The sequence below is a fragment of the Notechis scutatus genome, chromosome 9, assembly GCF_049901735.1.
Source record: "Notechis scutatus isolate UNSWTSFEM ecotype Mainland chromosome 9, rNotScu1.2, whole genome shotgun sequence".
NCBI lineage: Eukaryota > Metazoa > Chordata > Lepidosauria > Squamata > Elapidae > Notechis > Notechis scutatus.
This window is the reverse complement of record NC_142017.1, coordinates 18497517-18521988: the sequence shown is the minus strand read 5'-3', so window position 1 is coordinate 18521988 and position 24472 is coordinate 18497517. Positions and strand designations below refer to the sequence as shown.

General features: G+C 45.5%; 1 protein-coding gene across 2 annotated transcripts in view; it reads left to right on the top strand.

Annotated features, from left to right (window-relative positions):
- The window catches only part of GNAO1 (G protein subunit alpha o1), a 213336-nt gene that overhangs the window by 49877 nt on the left and 138987 nt on the right, over nucleotides 1-24472 (top strand). The gene's annotated exons all lie outside the window — the stretch shown is intronic.

Here is a 24472-nt window from a genome sequence, read left to right as displayed (position 1 = left end):
GTTCCACTGGTTAATTGTCCTCACTGTTGGGAAGTTTCTACTTAATTCCAGGTTGCTTCTCTCCTTGATTAGATTCCATCCATTGTTTCTTGTCCTACCCTCAGGGGCTTTGGAGAATAGCTTGACTCCCTCTTCTTTGTGGTAGCCCCTGAGATACTGGAACACTGCTTTCATGACCCCCTATTCCTTCTTTTCTCTAGACTAGCCAATCCCAGACAGAAATATCTACTCTTGCCAACTTCTGAGGAAGAAGATGGATGGATGGATAGATAGATATAGATGGACGGATGGACAGACAGATAATACAGACAGACACAAACACGCACACATACATGGACAGACTAAGAATTCCTTGTGAATTTCATATGCAGCAAATATACAATGAAGGCGTTCTGGTTCTTATAATGCAAAAAGGAAATGTGCTTTTTGCATGATCCAGCATTTTTCATTCTCAGCAAGATTTTAGATGGATGCACTTCAACTTCCACAGTTCCCCCTCCCCCCACAAACCCAGCATGCTGATTGTAGAATTCTGGGAACTGAATTCCACAAACCTTAAAGTTGCTGAAGTTGAAAAAATCCTGGTTTAATCAGTCCCATTTTGTTCCATATTGCTAGGAGTCCATGTGATGAGATAGCAAGCGGTCATTCCCGAGTTCAGGAGATTTAACAGATTAACAGAGTTGGAAGGGACTTTGTAGATCATCTAGTCCAACCCCCCACCCAAGCAGGAGACCCTACACCATTTCTGACAGATGGCAGTCCAGTCTCTTCCGGAAAGCCTCCAATGATGAAGCTCTCACAACTTCTGAAGGCAACTTCTGTTCCATCAGTTGATTGTTCTCGCTCTCAGGAAATGTCTCCTTCTTTCTAGGTTGAATCTCTCCTTGATCAGTTTCCATTCATTATTCCTTGTCTGGCTTTCAAGTACCTTGGAGAATAGCTTGACCCCTTCTTCCTCCTCTCTGTGGCAGCCCCTCAAATACTGGAAGACTGCTCTCCTGTCTCCCCTGGTTCTTCTCTTCACTAGACCAGCCAGGCCCAGTTCCTGCAACCGTTCATTGTATGTTTTGGCCTCCAGTCCCCTAATTGTCCTGGTTGCTCTTTCTCTGCACTCTTTCTAGAGTCTCAACATCTTTTTTATAGCGTGGTGACCAAAACTGGGTGCAGTAATGTTCTACACTACAGTATTGGCTTGGAAAAGTTGGGAAAAGCCAAAGATTCAAACCTAAGGTGAGGGATGGTGAAAGGAAGAGATAATTTAATCATCTCAGAGAGAGATGTTTTGTTGTAAATGATTTAACTCAAGTCAGCATTAAAAGATCTACTTTTGCCAAGTTCTGAGTAAGGAGTTCTATCTGGACAGCCCTGCCTGACAAATTTAAACCAGAATGCCCTCTCTTGTCCTCTTTATAAAGTTTGTAGCCCCAAAAGTGATTCTGTGGGTGTCCTTTTTTAAAAGTAGGGAAAATAGTCCATGGTGATTCATCATGTTAACTGATACGTTCAGATTAACCCATTAAGGGTTGCGAGCCCTTAAAAAAATTTACCTTAGGAATGCTTCTCGGTGTATTACAGAGACATTATTTCTGAGTCGATGTGAACCCAGGGGATATTTTGATGCACTCTGTTAGATATTGCATTAGATCAAGGATTTTGAAAGGAATATTTAATTTGACAAACAACTTGGATCCTGACTCATTTGTGCTCAAAATAGACCCTACCGGGGTCAATACAACGTGAATCTAATTTTAGCAGGTTTCCTCTGAATATCAATTCCTGGAAAACAGCACCAAGTGAATGTGATCAAGTTTATGGCAGCCTCTTCGCTTTGAAAGTGGCACATGGTGTCATTTCCAAAAATAAGAGCAGCTAAGATGTTGCACCAGAGAGATTGTTGGTGCAACCCAAGTGTCCATCAGACCCAAAAATCCAACTCTTACATTCTGAAACTATATTTTAAAACAGAAAATAATATTTAGTTCAATGTTCATCTTCTAGTTTGGTCTGCTGCATGTTTCCTGCACTTTGGCTGGACTTGTAAACATGACAAATTAAGTCTGGTTGGTTTTTTTTTTTAATGACCGTTGGATTTCCACGCTAAACTATAAAGTTGGGGTTTCCAAAATGGACAACTTTAAGACTTGTGGACTTCAGTTCCCAGAATTCTCGGAGTTGAAATCCACAAAGCTGGCTGGGAAATTCTGGGAGTTGAAATCCACAAAGCTGGCTGGGAAATTCTAGGAGTTGAAATCCACAAAGCTGGCTGGGAAATTCTGGGAGTTGAAGTCCACAAATCTTAAAGTTGTCAGGTTTGGAGAGCCCTGCTATAAAACATACAAATCAACACAATGGAACCCATCCATCACCCTCAACCTAGGCCAAATGATTACTCTAGAGTCTAGACACACACAAAAACCTATACAAGAGGTACAATTCCAGCTTTAGAATTAGAATAACAGAATTGGAAGGGACCTTGGAGAGCTTCTAGTCCAACCCCCTGGGTAGGCAGGAAACCCTACACCACTTCAGACAAATGGTTATCCTTTAACCTTAGACTGTCTACTGTTGACCTCACCCTGTCCTAAGAGGTCTGTAAGGACTGTGCATAAGCGCACCAACGTGCCTACCATCCCTGTCCTAATGTCCCCTTTTATTCATACCCATTTCATGTAATCCTAATCACGTTCTAATTATATCTGTTATCTAATAGATGCTTGACAAATAAAATAAATTAATTAATAAATAAAAATCTCTTCTTGAAAACTTCCGGAGTTGGAGCATTTACAACCTCTGGAGGCAAGTTGTTCCACTGATTAGTTGTTCTCACTGTTAGGAAGTTTCTCCTTAGTTCTTAGGTTGCTTCTCTCCTTGAGTAGTTTCCACCCGTTGCTTCTTGTCCTGCCTTCAGGTGCTTTGGAGAATAGCTTGACTTCCTCTTCTTTGGGGCAGCCCCTGAGATACTGGAACACTGCTATCACATCACCCCTAGCTGTTTCTGGAAGAGAAGCTTAATTAGTTTGTGGATCCACCTACAACAGGGTTGATCTCTGATTGTGCAACCATTAGTCTGGGATGGTATAAGATCTCCTGCCTTGAGTAAGGGGTTGCACTAGAATAGCAGCCTCCAACGTTTTGGGCACCAAGGACCGGTTCTGTGGAGAGAGCTTTTTCCATGGACGGGAGGAGGTATGTGGTTTTGTGTGCTTCCTACATCCCACACGTGGGACTTTGCTTGTTTGCATGGCTTGCTTTTTGGCATGCCATGGACAGGAGCTAGTCCACGGACCAGAAGGGTTGGGGACCCCTGAAGTAGAAGATTGCTCAAGTCCGGGGTGGGATTCAGCCGGTTCGGACCAGTTCAGGTGAACTGAATGTTAGATTTACATCTGGTTCGCCGGTAGTTGAACCAACCGGCTGGCCCCGCCCACCCCGCCCCTTCCAGGAGTCGTCACGGGGCCTGTTTTGGATGCAGGTAAGTATAGGGCCCATGCAGAGGCCCTGGGAGGGTGAAAAATGGGCCTCCCAGAAGTTCCAGAAATCTAGAAACAGGCCTGTTTCTGGCTTCCGGAGGGTTTCCGGACCCCGGGGGAGGCCATTTTCACCCTCCCGGAGGCCCGAGGAAAGCCTCCGGAATCTGAGGAGGGTGACAAACCAGCCTACTCTTCTACTCACTAAGAAACCCCCCCTCCCAAATTCCCAGGCACTAATTGTGGCAGCCTCGAAGCTTCCAAGTAAAATATGGCTTCCAAGACTGACCCCAGGCTTCATGGAATAGGAGAAGAAAGTCAACTCTGCCTTGTTTCTCCTTGTGTCTCCCGGAGCCGTGGACCTAACGGCTGTCTGTCCGTCCCTCTCTTGCCTTGGCAGTATTTATGCAAGCTGTCACAGGCCACGGTGTGGGATGCATAATGGATTTTGAAAACGTGTTAGAGCCCCATTTGTTTAACACTTTAAATATTTAGATTCACTCCTGCTAGTTTACACGGCCTTCTCCTGTGCTATTTATAAGATTTTGTAAACTTCTGGTCAGTTGGGGAGTCCAAGTTTTGACGCTGAGCAAGGCTGTTGTTGCACAGTGCCAATCAGGGTCTGACACCTGCACTTTTTCAAGTGTAAAGCTTGCTTAAAGGAATGGGCAGAAGCGGTTCTCTTTCTCAAGCTTTCCCTCCACCCATGCACAACAGGCCATTGTTGCCCCCCTCTCTCTCTCTCCCTCTCCTCTTCTCCTCTACTCTCTCTCTCCCTCTCTCCTCTCCCTCTCTCTCTCTCCTCTCTTTCTCTTTCTCTCCTCTCTCTCCCACCCTCTGTCTCTTTCTCTCTCCCTCTCTATATCTCTATCTCTATTTCTTTCTCTCCCTCTCCCTTTCTTTCTTTTTCTCTCCCATCTCCACTCTCTCTCTCTTTCTTTCTTTTTTTTCTTTCTCTCCTCTCTCTCTTCTCTTTCTCCCTCTCTCTCTTTTCTCTCCTCTCCCTCCTCTCTCTCTTCTCTCTCCTTTCTCTCTCTTCTCTCTCTTCTCTCTCTCTCTCTCCTCTCTCTCTCTCCCTTTCTCTCTCTCTTTCTTTCTCCCTTTCTCTTTCTCCCTTTATCTCCCTCCCTCCCTCTCTTCTCCTCTCTCTCTCTCTCCCTCTCTCTCCTTTCTTCTCTCTTTCTTTGTCTCTCTGTCTCTATCTCTCCCTATCCTTCCCTCTCTCCCTCCCCCCCTTCTCTGAAACAGACAGATTTCTTTAAAATATCTGTCTCTCCAAATGGACGCAAACCAATTAAGTTGTGTCAGGAGAATAATTTGGGGTTCCAATTTGGGACAGGGTTGCACAAGAATAAATAAAAATGAGACAGCTGTGAGGAAAGAAGAAATATTTATTCATAAAAGCAAAGAGTTTGCCTTTTAGGGGCAGCTCTAGAGAAATGGGGTACAGTAGCAGATTTTATAGGGGAGCTTGTCCTGGTATGGAAGTATCTAGGGCGACACTTGAGGGGTTTATGTGTGGGGTGTGTGTATGTCATTTATGATGTTTATTCTTCTGAACATGCAGTTCCGCTGGGAAACTTAATTTAATTAATTCTATTTGTGTTTACAGATCTTATCCTTTGATATGTGGATTAGGTGTGGGTAACTTATTTGGGGGTTTGGGTAAAAGATTTTTATTTGATTAACTTAGTTTCAGTTTGACTATCAAATATCTAGTGGACATGCTAATTCTCAGTCCATTGTGGATTCTGTTGATATTTTAAAGGAAGAGGGAAACAGTATAAAGAACAAAATATATTTTGATATAAAACTTCTCACGGTTGCATGGAGGGAATGTGACCTCTGAAACAGAAGTGGATAAGCAACTTGTAAAAAAAAATCTGCAAATCTTTTGCAGATTCAATTTTAAAAAAATTAGACAGTTCTTTTTTCTATCATAGACAAGCTGGATTGAGTATTACAATGTGGACTCAGCCTTCCATCCTTCCAAGGTGGGTAAAATGAGGACTCAGATTGTTGGGGGCAATAGGCTGACTCTGTAAAATGCTTAGAGAGGGCTGGAAGCACTGTGAAGCGGTATATAAGTCTATGTGCTGTTGCTATTACTACCAGATTCTGGAACAGCTTTGTTCCCTATGCCATCCGTCTGGTAAACTTGCAAAATTTGTTTTTCTCGCCATGTACATGTATACATCAGAACTAGTGTTGTTTCTCTGTCTGTGTCACATAATGTGATGACCCAGGGTGGGATACAAAATAAACACAGTAAAAAAAACAAAACAAAAAACAGGTGAAGCCCCTTTTATTCCTTCACTTTGCTTCCAAACACCAAATATCCTTGACTGGAGACAAAAAACTCCCACACAAGCAGTTACAAGAAGGACGAAATGCCATTTAAATTAAAAAGAGTAAAAAAAACAACACAAACCAGGCAAGACCAGGGCTTGAAGACGTCCTCAGATATCAGAACACACACTGGGAAGGATGCCAAACTCAGAGAGGAACCATAAACTAGAGATATTTCCACGCTTTGTTTCCAGCATTCGCCCGTAAGCATGTCCGTCCTCTTATCCAGTTGTCACAGCTGCAGCCCATGAAGAGGATCAAGGCCCTCTCCTCCCAAGTAGACCACGTCTCTCCCTTATCCTCTCCTCCCTGCGTGCCCTAGGATGGATAAGGGATGGGCCTGGGTCCTCCTCTGACTGCCTAGCCGGCCTCTGCCCTTCCCCAGCCTCCTCCACAACCTCCGGAGCCACACCTTCACTCCCTGTGGCTGTTCCTCCTCTCCCTCAGAGTCAGTCTCCAACAGGGGCATAGACATATAATATATGTGGGTATATGCATAATTTTTATTTATTTATTTATCTTGTCGTGTTCATGTAGTGTCTATTGGAGGTAGTGACCCTTTGAGAGCTTGTATGCAACGAAATTTCATTTCAGTGTATGTTGATTAGTGCACATTCAAAGTGAATCTGTACCCAAGCTTCCTAAGAGCCTGCCCATTGCAGGTGTGGCAATAAAGCTGTTCTAAGTTCTGTTAATTTGTCAATCATAAGCCATCAAGTCTGAAACAGAGAGGTGATTGGTGTAGAGGTCAAATCAGAGCTTCTCAGCCTTGGCACCTTGACGATGGCTTGACTTCAACTCCCAGAATTGCATAGGCTGCTTGCTTATTCATTTGTTTTCCATACATTTGTAACACTTTTCAGGAGAAGTCAAGGGGCATTTTTCTGTCTAGCGACTTTTATTAAAGGGCATACCCTTTCCTGAGCAGTGTCTGAATGTTTGATGAAGTGAGCTGCAGCGCACGAAAGGTTAGGGCATCCAATAAAAATTGTAATAAAATGCTCGGGTCACTTAGAAAAGCATTAGAATTGGTCTGCTGTAGTTTTGTGTTATGATTGTTATTGTTACGGTATTATTGTTGTCCAGTATTCTCATCAGCGCTATTTCACTTAGCATTTCCAAAGTGACATAAAATAAAACAGGGTTCTTTAAAACTCTTCAGCTCTTTGACCCCTTCATGGTGTTTCAGATTGTTCATTGACCAGCCCCCTCCATTACATTATGAAAACAATTTAATAAATTCCTCTTCTCCTTCTCCTTCTCCTTCTCCTTCTCCTTCTCCTCTCCCTCTCCTTCTCCTTCTCCTTCTCCTCTCCCTCTCCTCTCCTTCTCCTTCTCCTTCTCCTTCTCTCCTTCTCCCTCTCCCTCTCCTTCTCCTTCTCCTTCTCCTTCTCCTTCTCCTTCTCCTTCTCCTTCTCCTTCTCCTTCTCCTTCTCCTTCTTCTTCTTCTTCTTCTTCTTCTTCTTCTTCTTCTTCTTCTTCTTCTTCTTCTTCTTCTTCTTCTTCTCCTCCTCCTCCTCCTCCTCCTCCTCTTCTCCTCTTCCTCCTCCTCCTCCTCCTCCTCCTCCTCCACCACCACCACCACCACCACCAGAAGGCAGGACAAGAAGCAATAGTTGGAAACTAACTAAGGAAAGAAGCAATCTAAACTACAACTAGGAGAAATTTTTCCTGACAGTTAGAACAATCTGCCTTCAGAAGTTGGAACAGTCTGCCTTCAGAAGTTGTGGGTGCTCCAACACTGGTGGTTTTGAAGAAGAAACTGGACAGGCACTTGTCTGGAATGGCATAGGGTCTCCTGCTTGGGCAGGGGGTTGGTCTAGGTGACCTCCAAGGTCCCTTCCAACTCTGTTATTCTGAGTTTTGAGGATGTTCGCAATTGTCTGTAGACCAGGGGTGTCAAACTTAATTTCATCGAGGGCTGCATCAGAGTTGTGCTTGACCTTGGCGGGGCCAGGTGGGCCTGGCCAGCTTGACGTCACTTGTGTCAGCAGGGGGCACCTGTGGTGGCCTGGGCAGTGCTGGGGGATCCTCCTGAAGCCCTCTGCCGGTGAAAACGGAGATCAGAAGGGCCATGTGCAGCCCTCCCAAGCTCTGTTTTTGGTGGCAGAAGCACCGTGGGCCGATCCTTCGCTTTTCTCAGGTTGGGCCCGGGGGCCAGATCTAAGCACCCCGTGGGCTGAATCTGGCCCACAGGCCTTGAGTTTGACACCCCTGCTGTAGACTGTCCACCTCTGTTTGAGAATATGTACATCCCGCTCTTGGGATTCCTTTCCCCCTTCGTGCTCCTCTCTTTACCTGCTCCCCCCAGGTGTGCTGAAACTGCCCAGGTATTATGGGAACTGGAGTTCAGTATATCTGCAGATCATTTGATTGAAATAACAACCTCCTTAGTCCAGCGGTCGCCAACCAGTGGGCCGGGAACCACTGGTGGTCCGCGAGAAAATTTTGGTGGTCCACAGAGAAATGTTACCCCCAAAGCAATTAACCCAGGCTGCACTGGAACACAAGGCTGCACCGCCCACACAGCCCGCGGAAACACAAGGCTTGTGTCGCTTGCATTACAAACAGTACAAGATAGTGAGGGGAGGGCGGTAAAGGGCAGAGGGGGAAAACTTGCCCCACTCACCCCACACGCCTCCCCTGGCCACCGGGCTGCTTCTTTCCGCTTCTTTCTTCTTCTGCTTTTGGCTGCATGCAAGGAAAGCAGCAAAAGTCTTTCTTTCTCTCCCCCAAACTCCACCAGAAATGAGTCTTTGGGACCCTGCAAGGCCTCCTGCTCCAAGAGGCTGCGCCAGTGTGAAAAGTCTCACAACGACTCATATTTCTGGTGGAGTTTGGGGGAGAGAAAGAAAGACTTCTGCTGCTTCTGCTGCTTTCCTTGCATGAAGCCAAAAGTCTCTCTCTCTCTCTCTCCCCCTGAGAACGGAGCGGGAGACAGTATCCTGCGATCCCAAATAAAGAACGATCGATTGGTAGGAAAATGGGGTGGGGAATTTTCCTGCAGACTTTTTTGGGGATTTTCCCAAGGATCTCTGGTCTGCGGGATTTAAAGTTATGAGTTTGGTGGTCCCTGAGATCCAAAAGGTTGGCCACCCATGCCCTAGTAGATGAGACAGGAAACATGATAAGATGATAACTCTTGCCAGTTTGAAAGCACAAATCTCCCACCCTCTGTTTTTACTGCCTGATGAATTAGGGGAGAAATCCTTTCTCATTTTCTTTCTCTGCCGATTAGTCCATTGTGGGATCCTCTTCCTTTTATCTTATCATTCCCTAGGCAGCTTCGCTTCTTCCTGCTCCCTTCCAAGTTGGTGGTCACATTCCCATTTAAGAGGAGATCCAGGGAGATGCCTGCAGAACCTTGGATGAGATGAAAGACAAGAGGAAGGAGGCTTTTATTTGAAAGCTTCCATTAATTGGGTTTCTTAGCAGAATGGCTTTGCGGCTCCTTCATGGCAGAAGCTCCACAGTGAGTGGGCGGCTCTGCAAAACTGAAACGGTGTGAATAATCAACAAAATACATTTCTCCAACTCCACGTCCTTGCAGCTCTCAACGTCTCATTCCTTCCTGCAACATTTCACAAGACGAAGCCTGGCACCTGCATTTCATCGCTGCCACCCTGACGTGGTGAGAGTCGGGACGAAGGAGTGAATCACACCTAGTGCTTTTCCTGAGTGTGCAAAGACTTCATGGTTTTACGCTGAAAACTCACGTTCTTTTCAGGGTGTGAAAAAAGTGGTTTGGGAGAGCTTGTGCTTTCCTGGCAACCTCTTCGTCGTGCGCAACAGAGGCTGGATGGGCTCGGTTGATGATGTGCCATGAAATAGGAGAGTAACAGACCTGGAAGGGACCTTGTAGGTCATCTAGTCCAACCCCCCAACCAAGCAGGAGACCCTACACCAGGGGTGTCAAACTCAATTTCATTGAGGGCCACATCATGGTGGTGTTTGAGCTCTGGGGGCTGGGGTGGGCATGGCCAGGCTGGGCATGGCCAGCTCAATATCATTCATGCTGGGGGCACCCATGGGACCCCAAACACACTCTGCCAGGGAAAACGGATTCCCGAGCTCTCTTTTCGGCTGCGATAGCCTCCTGCAACCCTCTGCCAGGGAAAATGGGCTCCCGAGCTCTTTCGCTTAGCCTCCTGCAACCTCTGCCAGATTCCCAAGCTCCGTTCGCGCGATAGCTCCTGCACCTCGCACCCTCTGCCAGGGAAAACGGATTCCCGAGCTCTCTTTTCAGCTGCGATAGCCTCCTGCAACCCTCTGCCAGGGAAAACGATTCCGGCTCTCTTTCAGCTCCCTCCAACCCTCTGCTAGGAAAACAGATTCTGCTCTCTTTCGGCTGCGATAGCCTCCTGCAACCCTCTGCCAGGGAAAACGGGCTCCTGAGCTCCGTTTCCGGCTATGATAGCCTCCTACAACCTTCTGCCAGGGAAAATGTGCTCCTGAGCTCCGTTTCCGGCTATGATAGCCTCCTACAACCCTCTGCCTGCCAAAACGGAGCTCGGGAGAGCCACTCATGGCAGAGGCACTGCAGGCCACTCCTTCGCTGTTTTCAGGGCATTCCCACATGCCAAATCTAAGCACCCCATGGGCAGTATCTGGCCCCCAGACCTTGAGTTTGACATCCCTGCCCTACACAAATTCTGACAGATAGCTCTTCTTGAGAGCATCTGGTGATGGAGCGTCCACAACTCCAGGAGACAAGCTATTCCACCGATGAATTATTCTCACTGTCCAAAAATTTATCTTTACCTCTAGGACGGATCTCTTTTGAACAAACTTCCCTGTTTTATTTCTTGTCCTGCCCTCTGTTGCTTTGGAGAACAAGCCGGCCCCTTCTTCTCTGTGACAACCGCTCAACTATTAGAAGACAGCTCCCATGCCCCCACTCCAAAATTTAACCTTCAGATCCTTGATCATCTTTGTTGCTCTTCTCTGTACCCTTTCTGTCTTCTCCAAGGTCACGTGATCCAAATTCAGGCGCTTGGCAACTGGCTCATACTTACGACCGTTAGCAGCATCCTGAGGTCATTTGATCTCCTTTTGCGACCTTCTGGCAAGCAAAGTCGATGGAGAAGCCAGATTCCCTTAACAACCAACTTAGGAACCGACGTGATTCACTTAACAAACGTGGCAAAAACATTTGTAAAATCAGGCAAACTCTGCTTAGCACATGTCTCACAGCAACAGAAATGTGGGGCTCAATTAAAGTCATAAGTTGAGGACTACCTGTACCGCATTCCCTTCCACCACTGCAACTCAAGCCCACAATACCTCCTTCCCTTACAATTATATTCGCCCTGCAACCTTTTGTTCCTGGTTTTGGTTTTGGGGGGTTCTTTTATTCCCCAGCAAGGAAAATTTCCAAAGCAAGTAACTGAGGAAAAGGAACAGAATCTGCCGGGAGGTTGAGTTGAAAATATGAATGAAAACCTGGGCAGGACTCTATAAATGGGATACAGAAAACTCTATAAATGGGATACAGAATTCAGAAACGTCAAGTTATTTTTGTACCGCAATTAAAAACGTTGCAGAGTTTGGCAGTCGGAGCCAGTTTCTCCTTTTCTCTTTCTGTCCATTCCCTGCTTCTGCCTGGTCCCTGGTTGTTGTTTTTTTCTTTTCCCCTGACCCCTCTTGATTTCGTAAGTGAATACTTGTACGTTGAATTTGCCAAAAGCAGCTGGGACATTTCAACAACATCCCCTGGGGGAGAAGAACTGTTACTCTTGGAAGCTTTCCTGATCCAAATCCCCACCCACCCGCCACCGCCATTCTGTACTTAGACAATTGTCAGTTTAATAGACAGTTTAGAGAAACTGGACTCTTTCCTCTGATTCATTTTCCAGCTGAATGGCCTGAAATAAATGAAATAATATGCTTCTACTCCTTTTTTGTCTTTTGCTCCAGAACACACACGCGCACACACACACACACATCCCCATTAAAGAGCAAAAAAGGGATACACGTAGTCCTCAAACTTAGTGACGTTTCAAAGTTATAATGGTGCAAGAGCAGAGGTGGTATTCAGCTGGTTCTGACCGGTTCTAGAGAACTGGTAGCGGAAATTTTGAGTAGTTCAGAGAACCGGCAAATCCCACCTCTGACAGGCCCTGCCCCATCTATGCTCTGCCTCCTGAGTCCCAGCTGATCGGCTGGCTCTTCTTTGGTTGTCCTGCACAAGAGAATGGAGCTGGAAAGCAGGTTAGTGGAGTGGAGAGGGAATGGGGATTTTGCAGTAACCTTCCCCTGCCACGCCACCAAGCCACGCCCACTAAGCCACGCCCACAGAATCGGTAGTTTAAAAAATTATAAAAAAAATTACAGAAACTGCCTCTCCGTTAACTCTTATTACATTCTTGGCAGGATAGACTTCCTGTCTCAGGAACATCTCTGGAGTTTTTTCCCCCTCCTTTTCTGGTACTTTGCTTGTGTGGAGCGACCATTCAAAGTTACAATGGCACTGAAAAAGTGACTTATGACCATTTCTCACACTTATGACTGTTGCAGCATCCCCACAGTCATGAGAGGCCAGGGGAGGAGATGCATGCCTCGATTTGAGTGATATTGAGTTGGCCACACCCAGCCGATAACATGACCACCAAGCCACGCCTACCACCTAAGCCACGTCCACAGAACCGGTTGTTAAAAAATTTGAATCCCACCCCTGCTTCTTGTCCTGCCTTTGGAGATTTGGAGAAAGTTTAGAGTAATCTAAAGTTGTATTTTAAGGGGCAGGGGGAAGGTAAAATAAGGAAGTGGAGGAAAATGGATAAAAGTTAAGGCATCTCTTTTTAGAAATAGGAACCTTATCTACAACATCCATCAGTTTAAAAAAAAACTTGGATTTGTTATGCAAAAGGGCTAATTTAGGACAAAGCCATTTACAGTTATCATCAAAGGTATAAATCTTTCACTTTGTTGTATTTAAGAAGCCATAAAAGGGAGAAATGGTTTGGGCTACTTATTTAATTACGTTGCTGAAGTTGTTACTTGCTTGGAGACTAGTTTTCATTTGTAGAGGAGGGATTTTGCAGTGGTTGGGTTCTCCTTGATGGATTTAGGAAGTTTTATGGCCTGGCCAACACCAGAAAGTGAGAGAGATTGAATCTTGGGCAGCCTATCCAGTTTAGGCAGACGTCAACATTTCCTTGTGCTTTTCACCTGAACATTATAGGAGACTGATATATTGACAAGCGTGCTCTGCAGTGGTGGGATTCAAAAAAATTTACTACCAGTTCTGTGAGCATGGCTTGGTGGGCATGGCAGGGGAAGAATTCTGCAAAATCTCCATTCCCTCCCCACTCCTGGGGGAAGGTTACTGCAAAATCTCCGTTCCCTCCCTGCTTTCCAGCTCTGTTCTCCTGTGCAGGGCAACAAAAGAAGACTGGGACTCAATGGGAAGCAGAGAAGAGATGGGGCCAGTCAGAGGTGGTATTTGCCAGTTCTCCAGAACTGGTCAGAACGACTCAAAATTTCCACTACCGGTTCTCCAGAACTGGTCAGAACCTGCTAAATACCACTTCCGGTACCCTGGGCTACCCAAAGGGGTTGGGATTGCATGTGGATACAAGTTGCTCACCTCAAATATGAAACATATGAAGAATGATTGCAGGAATTGGGATATGTGTAGTCTAATGAAAAGAAGGACCAGGGGAGACATGATAGCAGTGTTGCAATATCTCAGGGGCTGCCACAAAAAAAGAGGGAGTCAAAAAGAGGGAATCATTCTCCAAAGCCCCTAAGGGTAGGACAAGAAGCAATGGGTGGAAACAGAACAAAGAGAGAAGCAACTTAGAACTAAGGAGGAGCAGTGAGAATTATTAACCAGTGGAACAACTTGTCTCCAGAAGTTGTAAATGCTCCAACAGGTTTTTAAGAAGATGTTGGATAACCATTTGTCTGAAGTGGTGTAGGGTTTGCTCCTAGGCAGTGGGTTGGACTAGAAGACCTCCAAGGTCCCTTCCAACTCTGTTATTCTATTCTAAATATATACAGAGAGCCAGTTTGGCCTAATGGTTAAGATGCCAGGCTAGAAAGGGGGACACCGTGCATTCTACCCCCTCCTTAGTCATGAAAGCTAGTTGCATGACTTCAGGCCAATTACCGAGTCTATTTTGCCAAACCAGGAGCAGATCTTCTGGGCCATCCGTGCACATGTGCAAAAGGCATTTTGATGTTCCTCTCCACTTGGAGCTGCTCGGCTCAAAGCCGCCACAATTGGAACTGGCTCCGCTGACCTCAAGGTGCTTAGACAGAGATATGGATGACAAAAAGCTCCCGCCCCCCACAAAAAATATACTGTCAGGGAGAAGTTTCTTGCCAGCTACCATAAAGGGACAGGAAAACTCCGCAGAGGGAAAGAGAGATTAAAAATATGTTCAGGTGGTTTTAAAATGACGTGGAGACGGCATTTATGGATGAGCTTTAGAGCTCCTGCTGCCTTAAGAAAGTTGAAAACATCCTCAAAGATCCACCTCATCCTGGGAACCCTTTTTTTGGAACTATTACCATCTGGCAGACGGTACAGGATAATAAAAACAAGGACAAATAGGCTGAAAAACAGCTTCTATCCCAGGGCAGGAGGTCTTTTGAATTCTGCTGTCTAGTGCAGTGTTGGTGCGGTGTCAGGCAAGGGTGGGATTCTACCAGTTCTGTAGAACCGGTTGCTCTGAAGAGCAGCAGACATAGAACCGGTTCTGTGTTTGCTGCTGTTTTGGCCCACTCGCCCGCCCGCCCAGGCTCTTACCTGACCTTTATTTCCTGCTTTTTCAACCTCAGCTGCTTTGCACGGCACAGCTGTGATTGAAAAAGCAGGGAAAAAAAGTGCTTTTTCACCCACTGCGCACTCGCGCGCTGCGCCTATCAGCTGTCCAGGCAGCAAGCTGACGACGATTCACACGCGCATGCAAATCGTAAATCACCAAACCAGTAGTTACACTGGTCGGATCCCACCCCCTTGGTGTCGGGGGTTTTCAATTCAATGTGTGGAATGTGAAGGGTGTGTGTTTGTGTTTATTTTCATGGTTGTGATGTGCACTGAAGATGGTGTTTGATTTTGTTGTACGAGGTGCAAGGACAATAAAGTAAACTAACTAATTAAAAAAAAATGTGCTAGTGCTCCATGGCACTCTGAGGGAAAGAGAAGGAATGCCACAGATATACCACGACATCAAAGGATCCCATTTGCAAATTGCATCATTCGTGCAAGTTACAGAATGATATGATGCTGCCTGTTACCTTATTGTAAAGCGATTCATGAACCGATTTTTCCACATTTAGACAACTGCAGCCCCGTGATCAAAATTCAGGCAATTGGCAACTGGCTCATATTTACGACTGTCACAGTGTCTTGGCGTCCCCTTTGGCGACTTTCTGACAAGCCAAGTCAATGGGGAGGCCAGCTTCGTTTAACGACTGTGTTCCTAACTTATCAAGTGCAGTGATTCCCTTACCAAGAAAGGTTGTAACAATGGGGAAAAACCACCTGAACAAATGTCTCGCTTAACAACAGACAGAAATTCTGGGTTCAGATGTGGTCATAAGTTGAGGACGACCTGTACTGCAATGTCCAAATCATTGATGGTATGATGGCCTGCTGAGCAGCTAAATATTTAGACTGGGTTTGGCACGTTTAGCCTCTGTTCACAACAATGGGAAGACACCCACTGCCAACTGTGGCTGTTGTGGTTCGCCAGCAGCAGGTGTGGATGGCTGAGGTCTCGGAGAGCGAGAACTCAGACGAGGGGCCTGCGTGCGATGCAGGGATGGGGCCAGGACTATCGGATAGTGGGGTTCTGCCTTCAGAGCTTGTGGAGGCTGGCAGCAGTGAGGAAGAGGCCCCCGAGGAGCCTGTGCCCGGCGTGTGCGCGCGCAGGGCTGCTCAAAGGAAAGAGCAGCTGCGGCAACACGGGCGACTCGGGAGTAAGGCTGCAAGGTAATGAGAGATAAATATTAAGAGATAAAAAGCCAGCTGAGAAACCGGAGTTCTTTGCAGGAAGCAAAGAAGTTTTTGCACTCAAGCCTTGTGGACATCCGGAATATCTTGGTTGGTGTTTGGAGACTCTTTGTGTTTGAAATATTTCTTGGCAACTTTATCTGGTGTCCTTGGCAGCCTTGCACCGCCTTGGCAAGGCTCGTTCTTATCAGAGACAATTAATTAGAAACAGCCTTTTAACCGGGAAGGAACGGGATTGGTAAAGAATCATTAATAGGTTTTGCTGTTACCTCCGTTTCGTGTTTGTTTCCTTGGAACAAGGTTTGGGTCAGAACAGTGGCTGAAAATCCTTCTCCCAGTTGAAGGAAACGGTGCCAAGTCTCAGGTAGATTCTGAAGGTACCTGATGCAACTTTAATTGTAAGAAATACATGCAGCTCCAGGACCCTTGGGGACATCTGAAAATTGCTCTGCCACCCCCACCCCCCCAATTCTGCTTTCTCCAATGGCAATGCATCCCCATTGGCCAGAGCCTGTTTACCAGCCAAGCAGGCTGTGCTGCAAGAAAACAAGCTTGTTTATTAGGATCCTTTGCAAAGCTCTAGCTGAGCTTTGTTGCCCATCCAGCAAGGAGAAGGGAAGGGGCTGGGGGGAGGGGAGGGGAGGGGGCTGGTGTGAGGGTGGAAGAGGCCTCCCCCCGCTGCTTATGAATTTCCCGACCAGCCCAAAACGCCCTGATGATTCAGAATGAGGAATGGCACGGACAACTTTAGCAAATGAAGAGCAGGGGTTTTGATTTCTGAGTGTGTGACAGGAGCACTCCAGCACCCAGTTATGACAGCCACTCTTCCTGGGTGGAAGTGATTATTTATAGCCCTTTTGTCAGTTGGCACTTCGCTGCAAGGATCTGTTTTCGCTCTGTAACATCCCTGGCCCAGACTAAGACACTCTCACTCACCATCGTCCTAAGGAAGATAAATGATCTGTGGCTTGGTTGCAGGCCTTTCCTTGGGTCTCTCTCTCTCTCTCTCTCCCATATCTATCTATCTATCTATCTATCTATCTATCTATCTATCTATCTATCTATCTATCTATCTATCTATCATCTATCTCCCTTCCTCTTCTCTTCTCTGTCACTCTCCTCTCTCTCTCTCTCCCTCTTCTCTCTCCCTCCCTCCCTCTTCTCTCTCTCTCCCTCCCTCCCTCTCCTCTCTCTCTCCCTCCCTCTTCTCTGTCACTCTCCTCTCTCTCCCTCCCTCCCTCCCTCCTCCCTCTCTCTTCTTTCTCTTCTCTCTCTCCTCTCTCACTCTCCCTCCCTTCCTTCCTCCCTTTCTCTCCCCCTCCCTCTCTCTGTGTATAGGCAGAGGGATCTGACCTTCAGAATCAGGAAACTATTGATTTCAATCCATTAGTGCACAGAGGGATTTTCCCGACAGTGAGGACAATTAACAAGTAGAACCATTTGCCTTCAAAGGTGTAGATGTTCCATCACTGGAGGTTTTTAAGAAGAGATTGGACTACCATTGGTCTGAAATGGTGTAGGATCTCCTGCTTGGGCAGGGGGTTGGACTAGAAGACCTCCAAGGTCCCTTCCAATTCTGTTATTCAGTCAAAACACAGGAAATTACAAACTGGACCCTGTTCTAATTTCGTGAATCGTTATAATAACAAAAGTTGGTGTACATGTAGCTCAAATTCCTACCCAGTGAGGAATTCACTACCACAACATTTTGCACAAATAATTTAACAGCCTCTCTTTAAACATCTCCCGAGAAGACATTCCTCAATTCCCGAGGTGGTCTGCCTCATTGTTGAACAGCTCTTGCCATGAGGTAGGGCATCCAACCAACATTTATTTCCTATTATTGAAGTCTGTGGGTTGATCGCCACCATATAAAAGAGGTTGAGACTCTAGAAAAAGTACAGAGAAGAGCAACCAGGAGGATTAGGGGACTGGAGACTGAATTGTTGCAAGAACTGGGCATGGCTGGTCTAGGGAAGAGAAGGACCAGGGGTGACAGGAGAGCAGCCTTCCAATATTTGAGGGGCTGTGACAAAGAAGAGGAGTTGATTTTATTTTTCAAACCACCTGAAGGCAGGACAAGGAGCAATGGATGGAAACGTATCAAAGAAAGATCCAACCTAGAATGAAGGAGAAATTTCCTGACAGTTATAACAATTAATAAGGTGGAAGGGTTTGTCTCCATAAGTTGTAAGTTCTCCATCACTGGAGGTTTTGAGAAGAGAGTGGACAGCCATTTGTCCAGAATGGTATAGGGTCTCTGAGCAGGAGATTGGACTAGTCCAGGGATCTCCAACCTTGGCAACTTTAAGACTTGTGTACTTCAACTCCCAGAGTTCCTCAGCCAGCTACTCTGGGAATTGAACTCCACAAGTCTTAAAGTTGCCAAGGGTTGGAGATCCCTGGACTAGAAGACTTCCAAAGTCTCTTCCAACTCTGATATTCTCCATTCTGTTCTGCATTCTTATCTTATTTTCTGCAACATCAAATGATTCTGCCTTGCTTTCTCTCTGAAAGCAGCTTTCCAGTCTGTCTGCAGCCTTCTCTTCTTCAAGCCAAACGTAGCCAATACGTCTTATTGCTTCTTCTAAGTTTTCTTTCCCTTCATTCTTTTTCTTGCTGTCACCTGGACTTCCTCCACTTTAGTAACCTCCTTCTTCAAATGCAGACTAGAAACTTTTTTTGTTTAAAAAAATATAAGACTTTAAAGAACATAAGTAGGGTTACTGTGCTTATGAGAAGTCCAAAAACGTTCTGTAACATTTTAACTAAAAAAATTTTTTAGTCCTTGGATTACCCAAAGAAGGAAGAAGTCAGACTTAGAAATAGATAATAGTTTGGCTGTCCAGGGCTGTTTGATACAACAGTTCAATTAGTGATGGTTCAAAGTCAAAATGGCATTGAAAAACGTGACTTTCATGACTGTTTTTCAGACTTACAACCGCTGCAGCATCCCCACAGCCATGTGATCAAAATTCAGGCGCTTGGGAACTGACTCATAGTTATGACAGTTGCAGCCGTGGAGGGATTCAAATATTTTTGCCACTGGTTCGGTGGGCATGTCCACATACCTTGCGTGCACGCGTGTGCCGAACGCGCACTTTGCACAGGCACAGAGGCGTTCTAATTCGCTTCCTGCAAGCCTGCGCGATCCCGGTCGCTTCAGCCGCTGCCGCGCAGCAATCTGCGGTGCTGCACAAAGCAGCTGCGCTTCAACTCTAGAGGATAAAGGAGCCTGGGCGGGTGGGTGGGCCCAACAGCAGAGCGGTGGAGAGAACCGGTTCAGTCTCTGCTACTCATCGCTGCTACTGGCTTGGCAGAACTGGGCCAAACCGGTAGAATACCATCACTGATATGGGTGAAGAGTAGTATGAATGCAGAGAAGAGCCACAAAGATTATTAAGTGCTGAAAAACAGTTGCAGGAATTGGGAATGTCTAGCCTAGTAAAGAGAAGGACCAGGAGAGACATGATAGCATCTTCCAATGTTTGAGGAGCTGCCACAGAGAGGAGGAGGGAGTCAAGCTATTTCCCAAGGCACTGAAGGCCAGACAAGGAATAATGGATGGAAACTGAGAGATTTAACCTGGAAATAAGAAGAAACTTTATGACAGGGAGAACAATCAACCGATGGAACAGAAGTTGCCCTCAGAAGTTGTGGGAGCTTCATCCCTGGAGGCTTTCAAGAAGAGATTGGCTTCCACCTGTCAGAAATGGTATAGGGTCTCCTGCTTGGGCTAGATGACCTACAAGGTCCCTTCCAACGCTGATTATCTGTTATCTGTAAAGTTAAAATTTTACAGAACCGGGCCGAACCGGTAGAATACCACCACTGGGTTGCAGTATCCGAAGCTCGTGCGATCCTGTTTTGCAACTTTATGACAAGCAACATCAATGGGGAAGCCAGATTAACAGCCTTGTTACTAACTTAACATCTGCAGTGATTCGCTTAACAACTATGGCAAGAAAGGTCGTAAAATGGGGCAAAACACAGTTAACCACGGTCTCACTTAGCAATAGAAATCTGGGGCTCGATTGTGGTCATAAGTCGAGGACTACCTGCATTTTAGAAGGAGGGGATTTCGGGGTGGACCCAACGGTGTTTTTTCAAAAGGCAGCTGGAGTTTGTTTTTCCTTGAAGAGATTTCAACTTCTCATCCAAGAAGCTTCTTCAGTTCTGACTGAATGGGGGACCATGGAAGGATTTCAATTCCGTGCAGTCCTCTGGTCGTTAGCATTCTTTCTGAGAGTCGTTGAGGACACTTGGGGGTTTATTGGTGCCCTCAGGTTCTCCTGAATAGTGCAAATGGGTGTGGAACCTTCTGGGAACAGCTGAAAGGGCCGTATTGTAAACAGGAGATGGGGGTCATCATCGTATCCCTTCCGCTCTGTTGAGAGCGCTTCAATCTTAATGTAGATGCCTTCTAGGACTCCTCTTTCAAACCAGCCCTCCTCTGTGTCCGGAATGGAGACTGAGGACCACTGGTTTGGAAGACGGGTGAAAGATGCATCTGCATTAAGATTGCCCCTACATTAAAACATGTATTTCTCTCTGTCATATAATATATGTGGGTATATGCATACTTGGATATTTGTTTGTTTGTTTGTTTGATTTGTCAATCACTTACAAGATAATAGGTATAAGTATAAACATGAGTAAAAATACAGGAAATAGGTACAAATAAATAGGGACAATAGGACAGGGACGGTAGGCACGATGGTGCACTAATGCACGCCCCTTACACTTGGCTTTGCATGACTTTACAGTCATGACTGGGTAGTGTATATTAGAGGTGGTGACTAGAGATGGAATTCAGCAGGTTCTGAGCAGTTCTGGAGAACCAGTAGCAGACATTTTGAGTAATTCAGAGAACCAGCCAATCCCACCTCGGACTGGCCCTGCCAACCCCATCTCTTCTCTGCTTCCCATTGAATCCCAGCTGATTGGTGGGGTCTTCTTTGGTTGGCCTGCACAGGAGAACGGAGCTGGGAAGCAGGTTAATGGGGTGGGTAGGGAAGGGGGATTTTGCAGTATATCCTTCCCCTGCCACACCCACCAAGCCAAATTAGACCGTTCTTTTTCCTATCTTAGACAAGCTGGATTGAGCATTTCTACCATCAGCCTTTGATCCTTCCAAGGTGGGTAAAATGAGGACCCAGAGTGTTGGAAGGGCAAGAGGCTGACTTTGTAAAACCACTTGGAGAGGGCTGGGAAGCACTGTAAAGTGGTATATAAGTCTAAGGGCTATTGCTATTGCCCTTCCTTCCTTCCTTCCTTCCACCCATCCACCCACCCATCAATCCATCATGCACAGTGGTTAGAATGCAGTATTGCAGGCTAATTCTGCTGACTGTCAGCAGTTCAATCCTGACTGGCTCAAGGTTGACTCAGCCTTCCATCCTTCCGAGGTGGGTAAAATGAGGACCCAGACTGTTGGGGGTGACTCTGTAAACCACTTAGAGAGGGCTGTAAAACACTGCAGAGCGGAATATAAGTCTAAGTGCTATTGCTATTACTACCAGACTCTGGAACAGCTTCGTTCCCTATGCCATTTGTCTGGTAAACTCGCAATACTCATTTTTCTCGTCATGTACATGTATACATCCAAACTAGACTGTGTTGTTTCTCTGTGTCATATAATATTTGTAGGTATGTGCATAATTTTGCATTTATTTATCCATTTAGTCATGTTTATGTACTATATATTGGAGGTGGTGACCCTTTGAGAGCTCTATGCAATGAAATTTTATTTTAATATATTATGCCGATTAGTATACATTCAAAGTGACAATAAAGTTGTTCTGTTCTGTTCTATTTATACTATTATTCCTGTTCTATTCTATATTCTGTTCTATTCTATATTCTCTTCTCTTCTATTCTATTCTATTCTATTCTATTCTTTACCCTACTCTATTCTTTCTGTTCTGTTCTGTTCTGTTCTATCATTTCTATTCTATTCTATTCTATTCCATCCCATCCCATCCCTATTCCATCCCTATTCCATTCCATCTCCATCTTCATCTCCATCTCCATCTCCATTCCATTCCATTCCATTCTATTCTGTTCTATTCTATTCTATTCTATTCTCTACCCTACTCTATTCTTTCTGTTCTGTTCTGTTCTGTTTTATCATTTCTATTCTATTCTATTCCATCCCATCCCTATTCCATTCCATCTCTATTCCATTCCATTCCATTCCATTCCATTCCATTCCATTCCATTCCATTCCATTCCATTCCATTCTATTCTATTCTATTCTATTCTATTCTATTCTATTCTATTCTATTCCATTATTAGCAATAGGGATTTTAGGCTCAGTTCAAGTAGTTAGTCAAGGACTTACCTGTGTTATCCTGAACTACTTGTATGAATTCACTCCATCGCCTCATTGCCTCTCTTGCATTGTTCTCAGTAAATGGCAAGCTGTGATCTTTGAACTAGACTTATTTTCTGCATATCCGGAATATAAAGGCCGCGATATGCATTAAATGATGAAATTGCATGTAAATAATCCCAGATTACTCAGGGTACATCTTGTTTCAACTCATCTGCTTCTGAGGGGCCCTTGTGGCATGCAAACAAATTGGAAGGACATTGTCTCCTGATTACTTCTTTCATGTCCTGAAATTCATTCAAAATAACAACATCTAGCCTTTGAAGTCAGGTTTTTGCTTTCAAAGTGGCTTTGAACAATATTTTTTTTTTAAAAAAAAAAAAACAATTTCTGAAATACAATCTGGTTTGTTGTGATGAACTCTGGCAAACGACTCTACATTCACAAGGGAAGGAAGGCAACAGTTCCCATCATGCCTGATTTATCGATTGGGGTAATGAGTAGTGGTAGCTGTGGAGGATGGTTTGTTGATTCTTGGAGATACCACAAATAAGTAGGTCGTCAATAAAGGTTTAGAGCTGGAATGGAGGATAATTTTCTATGAGTAGAATATGCAGCTAGGTCCTGATATCTTGACAACCTTATAGTACTAATGTTGTCTTCTCCAGTTCTTTCTCTTCTCTTCTGTTTGTCTCTAGGTGCTGCCACAACCATAATGTCTGGATAGTGGATGTGGCAGTGCCTGGAGACAAGCAGAATAAAAGAAAAAAAAACTGGAGAAAATAACAAATATCTGCAAATAAAAGTAGAATGACTGTGGCAAAAGAAAGCAAATGTAGCACCAATAGTAATAGGTGCCTTAGTGCAATCCCAAAACAATTGGTGTTCAAACACAGTTGAACACCATTGGCATTGACAAATTCACCATCAGTCAATTGCAAAAGGCAGCTTTACTCAGAACAGCTTACATCCTGCAATGTTATTGGTAAGACCATCAAACATCCACTTCTGTCTGTCCCCAGGTCCTTGCAAAGGACTCGATAAGTAAACCAAAATGCCAAATCCAGTCTGAACATGTTCAGCCAACTGCATGACGAACCAAAACAACAGAATAACAGTGTTGGAAGGGACCTTGGAGGTCTTCTAGTCCAACCCCCTACTCTACCTTCGCTGACCTTGAAAAGCTGAGTAGGTTTGGACTGTATTAGTGTTTGGATAAGAGTCCTAGAGAAACTCAGGGTTGAAAGCTGGGTTGCAAAATTGAAAACAACAACAGCAACAAAGCATTGGCAAAACCCTTTAGTATTTCTTGCAAAGACGATATCTTGGAGAAATCTGACTTGAAGGAAATCTGACCTATTCCGTTAAATGGCCCAGCCTGAGGATATATAATCTTCCCTAAAAATCTATCCAATGACAAGGTATAGATTTCCTTAGGAAATCTATACCTTGTCATTGGATAGATTTTTCTGTTTCTGATAGGGTGACGTGTCCCTTTTCTGGCTCCCTTGGGCGTTGATTTTTTTGGATCTCTGGGGATGCTAGGATACAAAAAGAAGCTTGTCCTAGAGTACAGGATATCATTTCCATGAATAAAGCAGAGGCTGGTTTCATGTAATTTATATCCAGTTGTAATAGTATGTGGGAATGACCTTGGGGATAGGAGGAAGACCTGCAAACTAGGCAATGGTTAAATAAGAGGCAAGTCACCCCATAGAAGGAACAGGCCCATTGTGATGACCTGGAGCCTGGCTGGAAAGCAACACAACCAGAGAACAGCTCTAACTCCTCTTTATTGCTCCAACTGTGCCCCCCAAACATTCCCACATTCACTACAAGTCCTGGAGCAAAGCTCTCACATGTATCTTCGAAAGCCTCTGGCTGCGAGTAGTTCAGTAAACCAGGTTAGCTAACTAGCAACCAGGGCCAGCAGTCCAAGAAGCCAAGTTAGCCAACCAGAGGGAGAAGTTTGGCAAAGCAGGCAAACTGGCAAGCGTCACAAGACAGAGCAAAGCCATCTCCAGGCGTTGGCAAGTGCAGAAGGCTCCACAGATTCAATGCTTGTTCCTGACAAATGCCCCTCCCACCGGCACCTCCTTACATCTCAGTCCTCAGGTGTGCCTTGTGAAAGGGAGTGGGGCACTCTCCTCCCTCATAGCCGGCTCAGTCTGCATTGATCTCGCCTTCTCTCTTCTCTCCGTGCTCTCGGATCAGGAGGGGGTAGTTCCGCAGTTTCCTCCAAGGCCAATGGAGCCAGCCTCTCAATCTCTGTCAGCTCTTGTTCCAGCTTATCTTCCCCCGCAGATTCAGACTCCGATGGGGACATGGCAGGCATGGCAAAGGTCTGAGAAGGGA